General features: G+C 49.5%; 4 pseudogenes; all 4 read left to right on the top strand.

The window, feature by feature from the left end:
* Positions 1 to 887: 887 nt before the first annotated feature.
* LOC146994722 (U2 spliceosomal RNA) lies at positions 888 to 1,061 on the top strand (annotated as a pseudogene).
* Positions 1,062 to 2,960: 1,899 nt separating this feature from the next.
* On the top strand, positions 2,961 to 3,110 carry LOC146994723 (U2 spliceosomal RNA; annotated as a pseudogene).
* A 5,823-nt stretch (positions 3,111 to 8,933) lies between these two features.
* Positions 8,934 to 9,107, top strand: LOC146994724 (U2 spliceosomal RNA; annotated as a pseudogene).
* Positions 9,108 to 11,008: 1,901 nt separating this feature from the next.
* On the top strand, positions 11,009 to 11,158 carry LOC146994725 (U2 spliceosomal RNA; annotated as a pseudogene).
* The last annotated feature ends 5,645 nt before the right edge of the window (positions 11,159 to 16,803 follow it).

The following is a 16,803-nucleotide window of genomic DNA, read 5'->3' on the forward strand; positions in this document are numbered from 1 at the left end:
CCAAAGCAAGCTCTCACTTTTTCCGGAACGGGGCATTTACACGATTCGCCGACTGGCGATTTATACATCGTGCAAGGCTAAACCTCGTCCCCTTGAACGGTGTTCGTCGCAATGTGAATGGCTCCCGTGGCTGCAGAAGATGCAACTTTGAGCTCGAGACCCTCCCGCATGTCCTCTGCCACTGCATGAGATACAGCCGTCTCTACCAAGCGAGGCACAATGCAGTGGTAGAGAGGATTAAAAAGGCAGCCAGTGGAAGGTGGCAGCTCCTCTCCGAGAACCGGCCAGTCAGAGGACTCCCGCTACGCCCGGACATCATCCTAACAAGAGACAACGCATGCCTCATCCTAGACATAACAGTTGCTTTTGACAACCGTCGGTCTTCATTTGATGCTGCTCGCCGAGAGAAGATGAACAAGTACCGTCCGCTAATCGAAGCACTGAAATCTACATACAACGATGTGCGCGTAGAAGCAATTGTAATCGGAGCACTAGGATCATGGGATCCAAACAACGATAAAGTTCTCAGCAGGATCTGCAGCAGGAAGTACGCATCACTTATGCGAAAGCTCATCGTAAGTGAAACAATAAGTAAATCAAGGGATATCTATGTGGAGCATCTCACGGACGTCAGACAGGAGAACTGGTAAATTTAACATGGACTCACTGAACTATCCGATTAAGTGTTCACAAAGTACAAACCCCCGAAATATGTAAGTAGAAAGAAAAACCTAGTATGTTGTACATAAGTGCTTGGTTCTGAAAATAGTTGTTGTACATATCTGCTTCGCTCTGTAAATAATTGTAAATAGAAAATTAATGTATAATAGAATTGTAAAATGATATTTCTGCCACGCAAATATCATTCTTCTGTAAAGTGGCCAAAAATATTGTTCAATAAAAAACATCTGTTCTTATCAGCTTAATATCTGATACGACGTCGACATGACGTCAAGATATTAAACTAATTTTTGCAGATAGGCTTGTGGTTAGGAATTTATTCCGCCCTCGCCACGGGTTGGCCTGCTATGGCACTACTTGCAGGATACGGCCCACATATCCAAAAAGCAGAAACTTCAGTCACCCACTGCATCCTCAGGAAAACGTCCTTTTAAAATGGCCCCTTCAAATTTCAGAAAACCGAAGGTCTGACAACATCATACCTTTGTACGAGTGTGCGGCGACCTGCCTTTTTTTTAACTCGGGCTCCTCGTTCTTTTCCTCGGAATGGGAACATTCTGGAGCCTCGGGTTTAACCCTCGTTCTTTTCAGTGTCAAGTTCTGGTTTCTGTAAATACGAAGTTTTATTCGTATTTACAGAAATCCCATAAAATCCACATTTCTTTCCCCGTACTGTTAACAACTTACTCATTCTGTCTGACTGATTGAAGGAAGATCGGCCTCGAAATATCACTCAAATTTCATTTGCAGTAACATTTTTGTCTCATTTCATGTAAGTTTGAGAGAATTCCTATTCACATTTGCCAGATCTTTCCCACTACAGCGCGCGTATACACATTGCTTCTTTCAACACACGAGCCTTTTTATTGTAAATAACTCTCAAAAGGGTGTAAAATGTTTGTAGGCACACTGCAGCAACAAAGATTTTTCTGTCTGTTTCCTAATGTTTTGTTTGTCTCTGTATGATTTCTAAACGCCAGCTAATTGTAATGGTCTACAATTATTGTTAAGGATTGTTGTATTTATGTTTTTATTCATTCATTCATTTATTTTGTTGGCACATTAATATTAACAAACGGGAAAATGCCAATAGATGGCTGCACTATGCAGGAAGCAGTTTATTCTGAGTTTTGAGATGGCTTGCCCGCCACTAGTGTGGAAGTGTAGAATACAAAGTAATCATTAATTGTAAATTAAAAAGTACTGTTTTATTGTACATATTACAAATGAATTTGTAAAGTGCTTTTTGTAATTTTTCTGTTTGTTTAATTGTTTTAAGTTCCTAATATTTCACTCTGTGTTTTCAAGTGCAACGTTTGAACTGAAGAGAGAGAGAGAGAGAGTATCTCTGAGTTGGAAACCATGTGCTGGACTGTGCATGTCGAGTTTGTGTCAATCAAACTCTGGCATTATGTAATGCAGTTTTGGCTGATAAATTTTACTGTCTCAATATTTGTTTAATCACAAAAAATAATTTCTTCCCAAGCATGGGCATTCGATAACTCCAGGAATATTTATTTATTTATTTTTGGTTTTGCTATTTTTATTGCCTTTGTAATTACATTTGTTTTATATTCACCTGCAGTGAAGAATGAGATTTTTCGGAGGAGGAAGCTACTCCAGAGAAATGAACACTTTCATGAATATTTCATTGTCCTCTTTTCCCATCTGAAAAAAAATTGAGAAAATACGAGAATATTATGTTGCATGGTGCATAAGCTTATAAAAGCTGGAGGAAAACACCGGAATTCAGTTGTTTACTTACTGCTGTTATTGACTGTAGCGATTTCGCGTTGAGATCGGATTAACTTTTTCTACTTTGAATTTTGTTCCGGCCAACGTTTCCGTAAAACGTCCAATATAACTACTGTAAGTTATTGCGATATTGTAGAAATATCTGTGAGGATATTTCAGCATTGTGGTTCATTTGCTGTAGTAAGAATAAAATTTGCAATTGAATCTTGAATGAAATGAACTTTTGACGTCCTTGGCTTTTTAAAACTAGCCCCGCCCAAGGAGGAGGGGACTGACGCCTCCAGAATGGGAACATTAGAAAGGACCGCAAAATGATCCACTTGACTAGACAGAAATTGGTCATCCTTGTACACCTCTTTTTTTGTAACACAGGAGGAGGATGAAATAACGACATATCATAAAAAACCCCCAAGCAGCACTCGCTAACCTGAGTCTTCTGCACCCCCTTCTCCCCCTGCACGAATGCTCAGGACTTTTGAAATATGAAAAATTGAAAGTGAATTCATCACGCCAGAGAATTCTGCATCGCTTCTCGGCCTTTTGGCTAAGATCAAAGTGTAGTAAATCGGTCAAGTTGCCGATACTTTTTCATCTTTTTTGGTCACTTCTTACTGTTTTTACAGGTAGACTGGTGGCTAAAGATGTTTCCTGTTTCTAGGCCTCGCCCACCGCCGAGGCCCCGCCCACCGCCTGGAGTTCGGAGCCCTGGAAGACGCTCACCGCCTCCTGAAGCCAGTTTTGGAGTCCTGGATGCCGGAGCAGGTTCCCATACGGTGCATGGAGTCCCTGGAGACGTTCCTGTTGTAGCTGTTGACCGTGGAGTGCCTGCCGTTCCCGCTGGAGGTCCTGTTGCTGGATCCATTGGAACCTGTTCCCGTGCTGTTCATGGAGTCCCTGGAGCAGTTGTTGACCATGGAGTGCCCGCCGTTCCCGCTGGAGCTATCCCTGGATCCAATGGAGTCGTCCCTCTTGCTCCGGGATCAGCCGCTGATGCTTCCCAAGCCATCCCTGGATCTATTGGAGCCTCTCCTGGTGCGCCTGATGCAGAAGCTGAGGCCCCCGGATTGTCTGAGGCCATTCCTGCCTACCCTGGAGCTTCTGAAGACATCCCTGTGACGGCCGGAGCCTTCCCGGTTGCATCTGTCCCTGGATTGATCCAATCCGTTCCGGCTACTTCCCAAGTCGCCGCTGCAGACCATGGATCCTCCGATGGAAACTCTTGTGTCGTCGCTGGATCTGCCGGAGCTATTCCTGCCCTTGGAGCGAGTGCCTCTCCCGAAATTGCCACTGGAGGTTCCAGAGCTGTTCCTGCATCTTCTAGTGCCACTGCTCATCCTGGAGTCGCCGCTGTGGTCCCTAGTGCCACGCCTTGCCTGCCCGGAGCCGGCTCGTCTGCCAGGAGTGTGCCCACCTACTACTACGGGAGTATCGCCACTAGTGAAGCCACGCCCACCGGGTCGTCCTCCTTGCCCAGACACGTGCCAGCTTTCGTTACACCCTCTGGACCGCCCCTTTCCAAAGGTGGACACTTACGCCAACTGTTGGATAGAATCCAAGCCAAGACTTCTGGCTGCACACCGCTCCTACCTGTGGTCACTTGTCAACCTAGTGAACGAAGGACACCAGAGGGTTCATCACTCGCCAAGTCTGCTCACACGTCCTCCTCTGCCAAGGACACGCCCACCACACCCCAGTCTACATTCGCATGCTACGTCTGCGGATTGGAGTGTACGAGCAGAAGGGGCCTCAGAAGGCATACAAGGACGCACGTGCAGGAGAAAGACAGTCAGCTCCACCCACCTCCTGACAGAAGGGTAGCTGCGAGCATTCCTGGGTCATTGATCTCGCCCGTATGTCATCATACACGGGCTCGGACGGCGGCTGGTCATGCCTGCTCATCGAACACACTCACGAGCTCACCCCCACGCACTTACGCTGAAGCTCTTTCTTCGCCATCCATGAGAGAGAGTTCTGCTCATCCTGCTTCAACCGGTCCTCTCTGCGCAGTGATCACCTCCACCGCGGGGACGGAGTCTCTGACGTCCAACGTACCTGCTAAATCCAAGGTGTTTCCTGCGGAGAACACAAGGAACTTGCTGCCACCTTCGGAGACGTCAATCCCGTCGACACCATACTTCACCCTCCCGGCCAGGAATTCTACTCCCACCGTCATACCTGGACCAAAGACTAATGCTTCCACACCTCAACTGGCGTCTGCCGTCACCTGCCCGGATTGTGGTCGCTCCTGCCTGAATAAGAAACAGCTGCGGTCCCATCGTCACCTCCGTCACAGACAGGCTCCGCCTCCCACCTCTCCTGGAGACGATGACTTTACCTCCTCAACTCCTGAGACACTGACTGACGCCGCTTCTTCACCGCCCGCTGCTCCTGCACCAGGCCCCGTCCACACGGACTGCACTGCCTCTGGCTCAACAGACGCTGCTCCTCAACCTGCTTTAACTGCCACTGTCCCGGTGACCCCTTCGCCTAGTAAAGACCTACCTGGTGAATCCGATGTCGCACCTCAAGTACCCTGCCAGACACGCTTGGATACTACCTCCAGCGCTGGAGACACGACTGATGCGGACGTCCTCATCCTATGCCTCACTCCCTCAGAAAGGACTGATCTGCTCTCTACTGAATTGCCCGCACCAGACAGCAATGTAATACGCTCACATGCTGCTACGACTTCTACTGAGCAAATTGCACCTGGCCCACGTCCTAGCAGGCCATTGCAGAACCTGTCAGTGAGGGAGCCTTTGCCTATGCCCACTCATGTGGAGAATCATGAGTCCTGCCCAGAGACATCCTGCCGACGTGACTCTATTGTCCATCTACTCTTCCCGATGCAAGACACACTCCACTGCACCGAAAGGGACTGCCATAGGACATTCCATTCGAAACGCTGGACCCAACTCCGCCACTCGCTCTGCAGACACCTCTTGTACACACATGGCATAGATGTTGCTAGCACTCGGAACTGGTGTGCACACTGCCTATTGCCCATCGCCGTTAAGGTCTCGACCCATCAATGCTTTAGAGACCGGCCCGTAGTCGTCGAATCGGGCATTCAACATCGTTGGAGATGTACCCAGTGCGACTTCTCATGCCAAACACGGGGTGGATTCCTTAACCACCAAGCACGCCACCGACGTGAACGGCAGCGCTTACTCCAGCCACCTCTAGTGACGCCTCTCCTTCCCTCCACCTCGGCAAGACGACAGGCACGGACTGCACGATTCCGTACATCTCGCCAAGATGATGCTAGAACTGATGGACCTTCCACTGCCTACCAATCGACAAGTGCAACAGACCCTAATACCTTGCCCTATCAAGAGGATGCCGCACCTCCAGGAACAGACACGAGGACTACCCCACAGGTTGATGCGCCTTTGACTGACAATCTGGGAACCAACCCTTCCTTTGAAGAACACTCCCCGGAGCCGTCCTTCCCGGATTCGCCTTCACCTACCGGTCCTACAGTTACACCCGACTCACCGGTTCCAGAAGCCGTATCGGATGATGCCGAGAGATCTCCACTGGGTGGTGTAGAAATACAAGTCACGTCCCCCCTTGAACACTTCGTAGAACGACTGGAAGAGTTTTCCGACCCGATGACCACTGAGCAGTGGGATGCCTTTTCCACGTTACTTGACGAGATCTTGATGGCCGCCGCGAGTGCAGTTCGTCTTCCTCCCGCTAGCGAGGATGTAAGTGGAAACAACAACAATTCCGCCAAGATACGTGATGACCCAAAGTTGCTCCAGAAACTCTACCGTCGTAACCGACGCAGAGCGGTCCGACTGATTTGCGGGGATGATTCACAGAGATGCCCAATTGGAAGACAGGATATACAAGATCACTTTGCTGCTGCCCTATGCAACAACCGAGTTGACACCTCAGTGTACACCTCACCATCCCCTCTCCCCAGAGAACTTGACCTCTCTCCATTTTCTCCTGCAGAGATCGCAAGGAAACTCTATTCAGCTGAAAACTCGGCACCCGGACACGATCGACTCTCATACAACCATTGGAAGGCCGTTGATCCGGACTGTACAGTACTCGCAGCCATCTTCAACATCTGCTTGAAAGCTAGGAAAGTCCCTGCAGCTTGGAAAGACTCTCGTACTATCCTGTTACCCAAAGGGGGTGACCCGCATAACATCAAAAACTGGCGTCCTATCTCGCTGAGTGTTACGATTGCCAAGCTGTTCTGTGGTTGCCTGGCACGACGGTTCACTTCTTGGCTCATCGACAACTGCATCCTTTCCCCGTCACAGAAGGGATTTCTACCCTTCGACGGGGTGTTTGAAAATAACTTCGTTGTTCAGCAGAGAATCCAGCTAGCACGGACCAGCCAATCTGACACCTGCCTGGCGTCATTGGACCTATCCAATGCCTTCGGATCCGTGCCCCACGATGCAATTTTTGCTGCGCTTCGAGCCTCTGGAGTTGGGAATCATTTCACCGAGCTGATACAGGAGCTGTACACGGATGCGTCCACACGCGTCTTCACAGAGGAAGGCCCCACGGATCCAATTCCAATTGACATCGGAGTACGTCAGGGTTGCCCCCTAAGTGGGCTGTTGTTCAACTTGACCATCAACCCGATACTTGTCGCAGTCCAAGGGCAAAGTCCTCTACACCGCATACTGGCGTATGCCGACGACCTACTGCTACTCGCGCCCTCCCCTGCGGAGCTGCAAACTCAACTCAATCTGACGCACAACCTGGTTGGAAAGCTTGGCCTCTACATCAACCCCAGAAAATGCTTCTCCCTACATATCTCCGGAGCTCGCCCAACGGGTGTCCGCCACTCTCAGTTCTCGATCGACGGCACTGCCATCAGGTGTCTTCGTGAGGGTGAAGGTGAGGAATTTTTGGGGAAACCAATTGGATTCAACCAACCACCGGACATCGAGGCACTCAATACTTACCTACAGAAATGCGAGATGATCCTGAATTCGCCACTTGCTCCCTGGCAGCGCATTGACGCGCTCAAATCCTTTGTGTTTCCATCAATGGATTTTGATATGAGGACGGCCCGGTTGAAGAAAACCGACTGGGCAAAGATTGACTCACATGTGCGCCCGCTACTAAAGAGGACTCTCAACCTACCTCCCGAGGCGGCAAATGAATATCTTTACGGCGCGAAGGAATCTGCATGCTTTGGTATCCCGCTGGCTGCCGAAAGCTCAGATATAGCAAGGATTGACAGCGCTTTCAAGTTGCTCACTTCATTGGACCCTGGGATACAACAGCTCGCTTGGGAGGACCTTACGCGACTTGTAAGTGGACGACTGAAAAGGGTTCCTTCCTTCTCTGAGATTGCAGCTTTCCTTTCGGGATGTGACGAAGACTTTCCCAGGAGCACCTCCAACCCAATTTCATCAGTTTGGTCCGCGGCCAGAAGCGCAGCCCGTCGCCTAAAAGTCACGTGGACAATTTCTGACGACCACACTGTGGAGATCTCTCATGACGGTACCACCATAACAGCCGGCAAGCGACGCCTTGTATTCCGCACCCTGCGGAATGCCATCAAGAAATCCCGCGCAGAGAAACTCATCACTTATCCCAACCAGGGCAAGGCGATGGAATGCGCAGCGGCTGCCAAAGCAAGCTCTCACTTTTTCCGGAACGGGGCATTTACACGATTCGCCGACTGGCGATTTATACATCGTGCAAGGCTAAACCTCGTCCCCCTGAACGGTGTTCGTCGCAATGTGAATGGCTCCCGTGGCTGCAGAAGATGCAACTTTGAGCTCGAGACCCTCCCGCATGTCCTCTGCCACTGCATGAGATACAGCCGTCTCTACCAAGCGAGGCACAATGCAGTGGTAGAGAGGATTAAAAAGGCAGCCAGTGGAAGGTGGCAGCTCCTCTCCGAGAACCGGCCAGTCAGAGGACTCCCGCTACGCCCGGACATCATCCTAACAAGAGACAACGCATGCCTCATCCTAGACATAACAGTTGCTTTTGACAACCGTCGGTCTTCATTTGATGCTGCTCGCCGAGAGAAGATGAACAAGTACCGTCCGCTAATCGAAGCACTGAAATCTACATACAACGATGTGCGCGTAGAAGCAATTGTAATCGGAGCACTAGGATCATGGGATCCAAACAACGATAAAGTTCTCAGCAGGATCTGCAGCAGGAAGTACGCATCACTTATGCGAAAGCTCATCGTAAGTGAAACAATAAGTAAATCAAGGGATATCTATGTGGAGCATCTCACGGACGTCAGACAGGAGAACTGGTAAATTTAACATGGACTCACTGAACTATCCGATTAAGTGTTCACAAAGTACAAACCCCCGAAATATGTAAGTAGAAAGAAAAACCTAGTATGTTGTACATAAGTGCTTGGTTCTGAAAATAGTTGTTGTACATATCTGCTTCGCTCTGTAAATAATTGTAAATAGAAAATTAATGTATAATAGAATTGTAAAATGATATTTCTGCCACGCAAATATCATTCTTCTGTAAAGTGGCCAAAAATATTGTTCAATAAAAAACATCTGTTCTTATCAGCTTAATATCTGATACGACGTCGACATGACGTCAAGATATTAAACTAATTTTTGCAGATAGGCTTGTGGTTAGGAATTTATTCCGCCCTCGCCACGGGTTGGCCTGCTATGGCACTACTTGCAGGATACGGCCCACAATATATCCAAAAAGCAGAAACTTCACTCACCCACTGCATCCTCAGGAAAACGTCCTTTTAAAATGGCCCCTTCAAATTTCAGAAAACCGAAGGTCTGACAACATCATACCTTTGTACGAGTGTGCGGCGACCTGCCTTTTTTTTAACTCGGGCCCCTCGTTCTTTTCCTCGGAATGGGAACATTCTGGAGCCTCGGGTTTAACCCTCGTTCTTTTCAGTGTCAAGTTCTGGTTTCTGTAAATACGAAGTTTTATTCGTATTTACAGAAATCCCATAAAATCCACATTTCTTTCCCCGTACTGTTAACAACTTACTCATTCTGTCTGACTGATTGAAGGAAGATCGGCCTCGAAATATCACTCAAATTTCATTTGCAGTAACATTTTTGTCTCATTTCATGTAAGTTTGAGAGAATTCCTATTCACATTTGCCAGATCTTTCCCACTACAGCGCGCGTATACACATTGCTTCTTTCAACACACGAGCCTTTTTATTGTAAATAACTCTCAAAAGGGTGTAAAATGTTTGTAGGCACACTGCAGCAACAAAGATTTTTCTGTCTGTTTCCTAATGTTTTGTTTGTCTCTGTATGATTTCTAAACGCCAGCTAATTGTAATGGTCTACAATTATTGTTAAGGATTGTTGTATTTATGTTTTTATTCATTCATTCATTTATTTTGTTGGCACATTAATATTAACAAACGGGAAAATGCCAATAGATGGCTGCACTATGCAGGAAGCAGTTTATTCTGAGTTTTGAGATGGCTTGCCCGCCACTAGTGTGGAAGTGTAGAATACAAAGTAATCATTAATTGTAAATTAAAAAGTACTGTTTTATTGTACATATTACAAATGAATTTGTAAAGTGCTTTTTGTAATTTTTCTGTTTGTTTAATTGTTTTAAGTTCCTAATATTTCACTCTGTGTTTTCAAGTGCAACGTTTGAACTGAAGAGAGAGAGAGAGAGAGTATCTCTGAGTTGGAAACCATGTGCTGGACTGTGCATGTCGAGTTTGTGTCAATCAAACTCTGGCATTATGTAATGCAGTTTTGGCTGATAAATTTTACTGTCTCAATATTTGTTTAATCACAAAAAATAATTTCTTCCCAAGCATGGGCATTCGATAACTCCAGGAATATTTATTTATTTATTTTTGGTTTTGCTATTTTTATTGCCTTTGTAATTACATTTGTTTTATATTCACCTGCAGTGAAGAATGAGATTTTTCGGAGGAGGAAGCTACTCCAGAGAAATGAACACTTTCATGAATATTTCATTGTCCTCTTTTCCCATCTGAAAAAAATTGAGAAAATACGAGAATATTATGTTGCATGGTGCATAAGCTTATAAAAGCTGGAGGAAAACACCGGAATTCAGTTGTTTACTTACTGCTGTTATTGACTGTAGCGATTTCGCGTTGAGATCGGATTAACTTTTTCTACTTTGAATTTTGTTCCGGCCAACGTTTCCGTAAAACGTCCAATATAACTACTGTAAGTTATTGCGATATTGTAGAAATATCTGTGAGGATATTTCAGCATTGTGGTTCATTTGCTGTAGTAAGAATAAAATTTGCAATTGAATCTTGAATGAAATGAACTTTTGACGTCCTTGGCTTTTTAAAACTAGCCCCGCCCAAGGAGGAGGGGACTGACGCCTCCAGAATGGGAACATTAGAAAGGACCGCAAAATGATCCACTTGACTAGACAGAAATTGGTCATCCTTGTACACCTCTTTTTTTGTAACACAGGAGGAGGATGAAATAACGACATATCATAAAAAACCCCCAAGCAGCACTCGCTAACCTGAGTCTTCTGCACCCCCTTCTCCCCCTGCACGAATGCTCAGGACTTTTGAAATATGAAAAATTGAAAGTGAATTCATCACGCCAGAGAATTCTGCATCGCTTCTCGGCATTTTGGCTAAGATCAAAGTGTAGTAAATCGGTCAAGTTGCCGATACTTTTTCATCTTTTTTGGTCACTTCTTACTGTTTTTACAGGTAGACTGGTGGCTAAAGATGTTTCCTGTTTCTAGGCCTCGCCCACCGCCGAGGCCCCGCCCACCGCCTGGAGTTCGGAGCCCTGGAAGACGCTCACCGCCTCCTGAAGCCAGTTTTGGAGTCCTGGATGCCGGAGCAGGTTCCCATACGGTGCATGGAGTCCCTGGAGACGTTCCTGTTGTAGCTGTTGACCGTGGAGTGCCTGCCGTTCCCGCTGGAGGTCCTGTTGCTGGATCCATTGGAACCTGTTCCCGTGCTGTTCATGGAGTCCCTGGAGCAGCTGTTGACCATGGAGTGCCCGCCGTTCCCGCTGGAGCTATCCCTGGATCCAATGGAGTCGTCCCTCTTGCTCCGGGATCAGCCGCTGATGCTTCCCAAGCCATCCCTGGATCTATTGGAGCCTCTCCTGGTGCGCCTGATGCAGAAGCTGAGGCCCCCGGATTGTCTGAGGCCATTCCTGCCTACCCTGGAGCTTCTGAAGACATCCCTGTGACGGCCGGAGCCTTCCCGGTTGCATCTGTCCCTGTATTGATCCAATCCGTTCCGGCTACTTCCCAAGTCGCCGCTGCAGACCATGGATCCTCCGATGGAAACTCTTGTGTTGTCGCTGGATCTGCCGGAGCTATTCCTGCCCTTGGAGCGAGTGCCTCTCCCGAAATTGCCACTGGAGGTTCCAGAGCTGTTCCTGCATCTTCTAGTGCCACTGCTCATCCTGGAGTCGCCGCTGTGGTCCCTAGTGCCACGCCTTGCCTGCCCGGAGCCGGCTCGTCTGCCAGGAGTGTGCCCACCTACTACTACGGGAGTATCGCCACTAGTGAAGCCACGCCCACCGGGTCGTCCTCCTTGCCCAGACACGTGCCAGCTTTCGTTACACCCTCTGGACCGCCCCTTTCCAAAGGTGGACACTTACGCCAACTGTTGGATAGAATTCAAGCCAAGACTTCTGGCTGCACACCGCTCCTACCTGTGGTCACTTGTCAACCTAGTGAACGAAGGACACCAGAGGGTTCATCACTCGCCAAGTCTGCTCACACGTCCTCCTCTGCCAAGGACACGCCCACCACACCCCAGTCTACATTCGCATGCTACGTCTGCGGATTGGAGTGTACGAGCAGAAGGGGCCTCAGAAGGCATACAAGGACGCACGTGCAGGAGAAAGACAGTCAGCTCCACCCACCTCCTGACAGAAGGGTAGCTGCGAGCATTCCTGGGTCATTGATCTCGCCCGTATGTCATCATACACGGGCTCGGACGGCGGCTGGTCATGCCTGCTCATCGAACACACTCACGATCTCACCCCCACGCACTTACGCTGAAGCTCTTTCTTCGCCATCCATGAGAGAGAGTTCTGCTCATCCTGCTTCAACCGGTCCTCTCTGCGCAGTGATCACCTCCACCGCGGGGACGGAGTCTCTGACGTCCAACGTACCTGCTAAATCCAAGGTGTTTCCTGCGGAGAACACAAGGAACTTGCTGCCACCTTCGGAGACGTCAATCCCGTCGACACCATACTTCACCCTCCCGGCCAGGAATTCTACTCCCACCGTCATACCTGGACCAAAGACTAATGCTTCCACACCTCAACTGGCGTCTGCCGTCACCTGCCCGGATTGTGGTCGCTCCTGCCTGAATAAGAAACAGCTGCGGTCCCATCGTCACCTCCGTCACAGACAGGCTCCGCCTCCCACCTCTCCTGGAGACGATGACATTACCTCCTCAACTCCTGAGACACTGACTGACGCCGCTTATTCACCGCCCGCTGCTCCTGCACCAGGCCCCGTCCACACGGACTGCACTGCCTCTGGCTCAACAGACGCTGCTCCTCAACCTGCTTTAACTGCCACTGTCCCGGTGACCACTTCGCCTAGTAAAGACCTACCTGGTGAATCCGATGTCGCACCTCAAGTACCCTGCCAGACACGCTTGGATACTACCTCCAGCGCTGGAGACACGACTGATGCGGACGTCCTCATCCTATGCCTCACTCCCTCAGAAAGGACTGATCTGCTCTCTACTGAATTGCCCGCACCAGACAGCAATGTAATACGCTCACATGCTGCTACGACTTCTACTGAGCAAATTGCACCTGGCCCACGTCCTAGCAGGCCATTGCAGAACCTGTCAGTGAGGGAGCCTTTGCCTATGCCCACTCATGTGGAGAATCATGAGTCCTGCCCAGAGACATCCTGCCGACGTGACTCTATTGTCCATCTACTCTTCCCGATGCAAGACACACTCCACTGCACCGAAAGGGACTGCCATAGGACATTCCATTCGAAACGCTGGACCCAACTCCGCCACTCGCTCTGCAGACACCTCTTGTACACACATGGCATAGATGTTGCTAGCACTCGGAACTGGTGTGCACACTGCCTATTGCCCATCGCCGTTAAGGTCTCGACCCATCAATGCTTTAGAGACCGGCCCGTAGTCGTCGAATCGGGCATTCAACATCGTTGGAGATGTACCCAGTGCGACTTCTCATGCCAAACACGGGGTGGATTCCTTAACCACCAAGCACGCCACCGACGTGAACGGCAGCGCTTACTCCAGCCACCTCTAGTGACGCCTCTCCTTCCCTCCACCTCGGCAAGACGACAGGCACGGACTGCACGATTCCGTACATCTCGCCAAGATGATGCTAGAACTGATGGACCTTCCACTGCCTACCAATCGACAAGTGCAACAGACCCTAATACCTTGCCCTATCAAGAGGATGCCGCACCTCCAGGAACAGACATGAGGACTACCCCACAGGTTGATGCGCCTTTGACTGACAATCTGGGAACCAACCCTTCCTTTGAAGAACACTCCCCGGAGCCGTCCTTCCCGGATTCGCCTTCACCTACCGGTCCTACAGTTACACCCGACTCACCGGTTCCAGAAGCCGTATCGGATGATGCCGAGAGATCTCCACTGGGTGGTGTAGAAATACAAGTCACGTCCCCCCTTGAACACTTCGTAGAACGACTGGAAGAGTTTTCCGACCCGATGACCACTGAGCAGTGGGATGCCTTTTCCACGTTACTTGACGAGATCTTGATGGCCGCCGCGAGTGCAGTTCGTCTTCCTCCCGCTAGCGAGGATGTAACTGGAAACAACAACAATTCCGCCAAGATACGTGATGACCCAAAGTTGCTCCAGAAACTCTACCGTCGTAACCGACGCAGAGCGGTCCGACTGATTTGCGGGGATGATTCACAGAGATGCCCAATTGGAAGACAGGATATACAAGATCACTTTGCTGCTGCCCTATGCAACAACCGAGTTGACACCTCAGTGTACACCTCACCATCCCCTCTCCCCAGAGAACTTGACCTCTCTCCATTTTCTCCTGCAGAGATCGCAAGGAAACTCTATTCAGCTGAAAACTCGGCACCCGGACACGATCGACTCTCATACAACCATTGGAAGGCCGTTGATCCGGACTGTACAGTACTCGCAGCCATCTTCAACATCTGCTTGAAAGCTAGGAAAGTCCCTGCAGCTTGGAAAGACTCTCGTACTATCCTGTTACCCAAAGGGGGTGACCCGCATAACATCAAAAACTGGCGTACTATCTCGCTGAGTGTTACGATTGCCAAGCTGTTCTGTGGTTGCCTGGCACGACGGTTCACTTCTTGGCTCATCGACAACTGCATCCTCTCCCCGTCACAGAAGGGATTTCTACCCTTCGACGGGGTGTTTGAAAATAACTTCGTTGTTCAGCAGAGAATCCAGCTAGCACGGACCAGCCAATCTGACACCTGCCTGGCGTCATTGGACCTATCCAATGCCTTCGGATCCGTGCCCCACGATGCAATTTTTGCTGCGCTTCGAGCCTCTGGAGTTGGGAATCATTTCACCGAGCTGATACAGGAGCTGTACACGGATGCGTCCACACGCGTCTTCACAGAGGAAGGCCCCACGGATCCAATTCCAATTGACATCGGAGTACGTCAGGATTGCCCCCTAAGTGGGCTGTTGTTCAACTTGACCATCAACCCGATACTTGTCGCAGTCCAAGGGCAAAGTCCTCTACACCGCATACTGGCGTATGCCGACGACCTACTGCTACTCGCGCCCTCCCCTGCGGAGCTGCAAACTCAACTCAATCTGACGCACAACCTGGTTGGAAAGCTTGGCCTCTACATCAACCCCAGAAAATGCTTCTCCCTACATATCTCCGGAGCTCGCCCAACGGGTGTCCGCCACTCTCAGTTCTCGATCGACGGCACTGCCATCAGGTGTCTTCGTGAGGGTGAAGGTGAGGAATTTTTGGGGAAACCAATTGGATTCAACCAACCACCGGACATCGAGGCACTCAATACTTACCTACAGAAATGCGAGATGGTCCTGAATTCGCCACTTGCTCCCTGGCAGCGCATTGACGCGCTCAAATCCTTTGTGTTTCCATCAATGGATTTTGATATGAGGACGGCCCGGTTGAAGAAAACCGACTGGGCAAAGATTGACTCACATGTGCGCCCGCTACTAAAGAGGACTCTCAACCTACCTCCCGAGGCGGCAAATGAATATCTTTACGGCGCGAAGGAATCTGCATGCTTTGGTATCCCGCTGGCTGCCGAAAGCTCAGATATAGCAAGGATTGACAGCGCTTTCAAGTTGCTCACTTCATTGGACCCTGGGATACAACAGCTCGCTTGGGAGGACCTTACGCGACTTGTAAGTGGACGACTGAAAAGGGTTCCTTCCTTCTCTGAGATTGCAGCTTTCCTTTCGGGATGTGACGAAGACTTTCCCAGGAGCACCTCCAACCCAATTTCATCAGTTTGGTCCGCGGCCAGAAGCGCAGCCCGTCGCCTAAAAGTCACGTGGACAATTTCTGACGACCACACTGTGGAGATCTCTCATGACGGTACCACCATAACAGCCGGCAAGCGACGCCTTGTATTCCGCACCCTGCGGAATGCCATCAAGAAATCCCGCGCAGAGAAACTCATCACTTATCCCAACCAGGGCAAGGCGATGGAATGCGCAGCGGCTGCCAAAGCAAGCTCTCACTTTTTCCGGAACGGGGCATTTACACGATTCGCCGACTGGCGATTTATACATCGTGCAAGGCTAAACCTCGTCCCCCTGAACGGTGTTCGTCGCAATGTGAATGGCTCCCGTGGCTGCAGAAGATGCAACTTTGAGCTCGAGACCCTCCCGCATGTCCTCTGCCACTGCATGAGATACAGCCGTCTCTACCAAGCGAGGCACAATGCAGTGGTAGAGAGGATTAAAAAGGCAGCCAGTGGAAGGTGGCAGCTCCTCTCCGAGAACCGGCCAGTCAGAGGACTCCCGCTACGCCCGGACATCATCCTAACAAGAGACAACGCATGCCTCATCCTAGACATAACAGTTGCTTTTGACAACCGTCGGTCTTCATTTGATGCTGCTCGCCGAGAGAAGATGAACAAGTACCGTCCGCTAATCGAAGCACTGAAATCTACATACAACGATGTGCGCGTAGAAGCAATTGTAATCGGAGCACTAGGATCATGGGATCCAAACAACGATAAAGTTCTCAGCAGGATCTGCAGCAGGAAGTACGCATCACTTATGCGAAAGCTCATCGTAAGTGAAACAATAAGTAAATCAAGGGATATCTATGTGGAGCATCTCACGGACGTCAGACAGGAGAACTGGTAAATTTAACATGGACTCACTGAACTATCCGATTAAGTGTTCACAAAGTACAAACCCCCGAA

Source organism: Stegodyphus dumicola, chromosome 11 (assembly GCF_044657685.1).
Source record: "Stegodyphus dumicola isolate Sdum_Otavi_A_Nest chromosome 11, ASM4465768v1".
NCBI lineage: Eukaryota > Metazoa > Arthropoda > Arachnida > Araneae > Eresidae > Stegodyphus > Stegodyphus dumicola.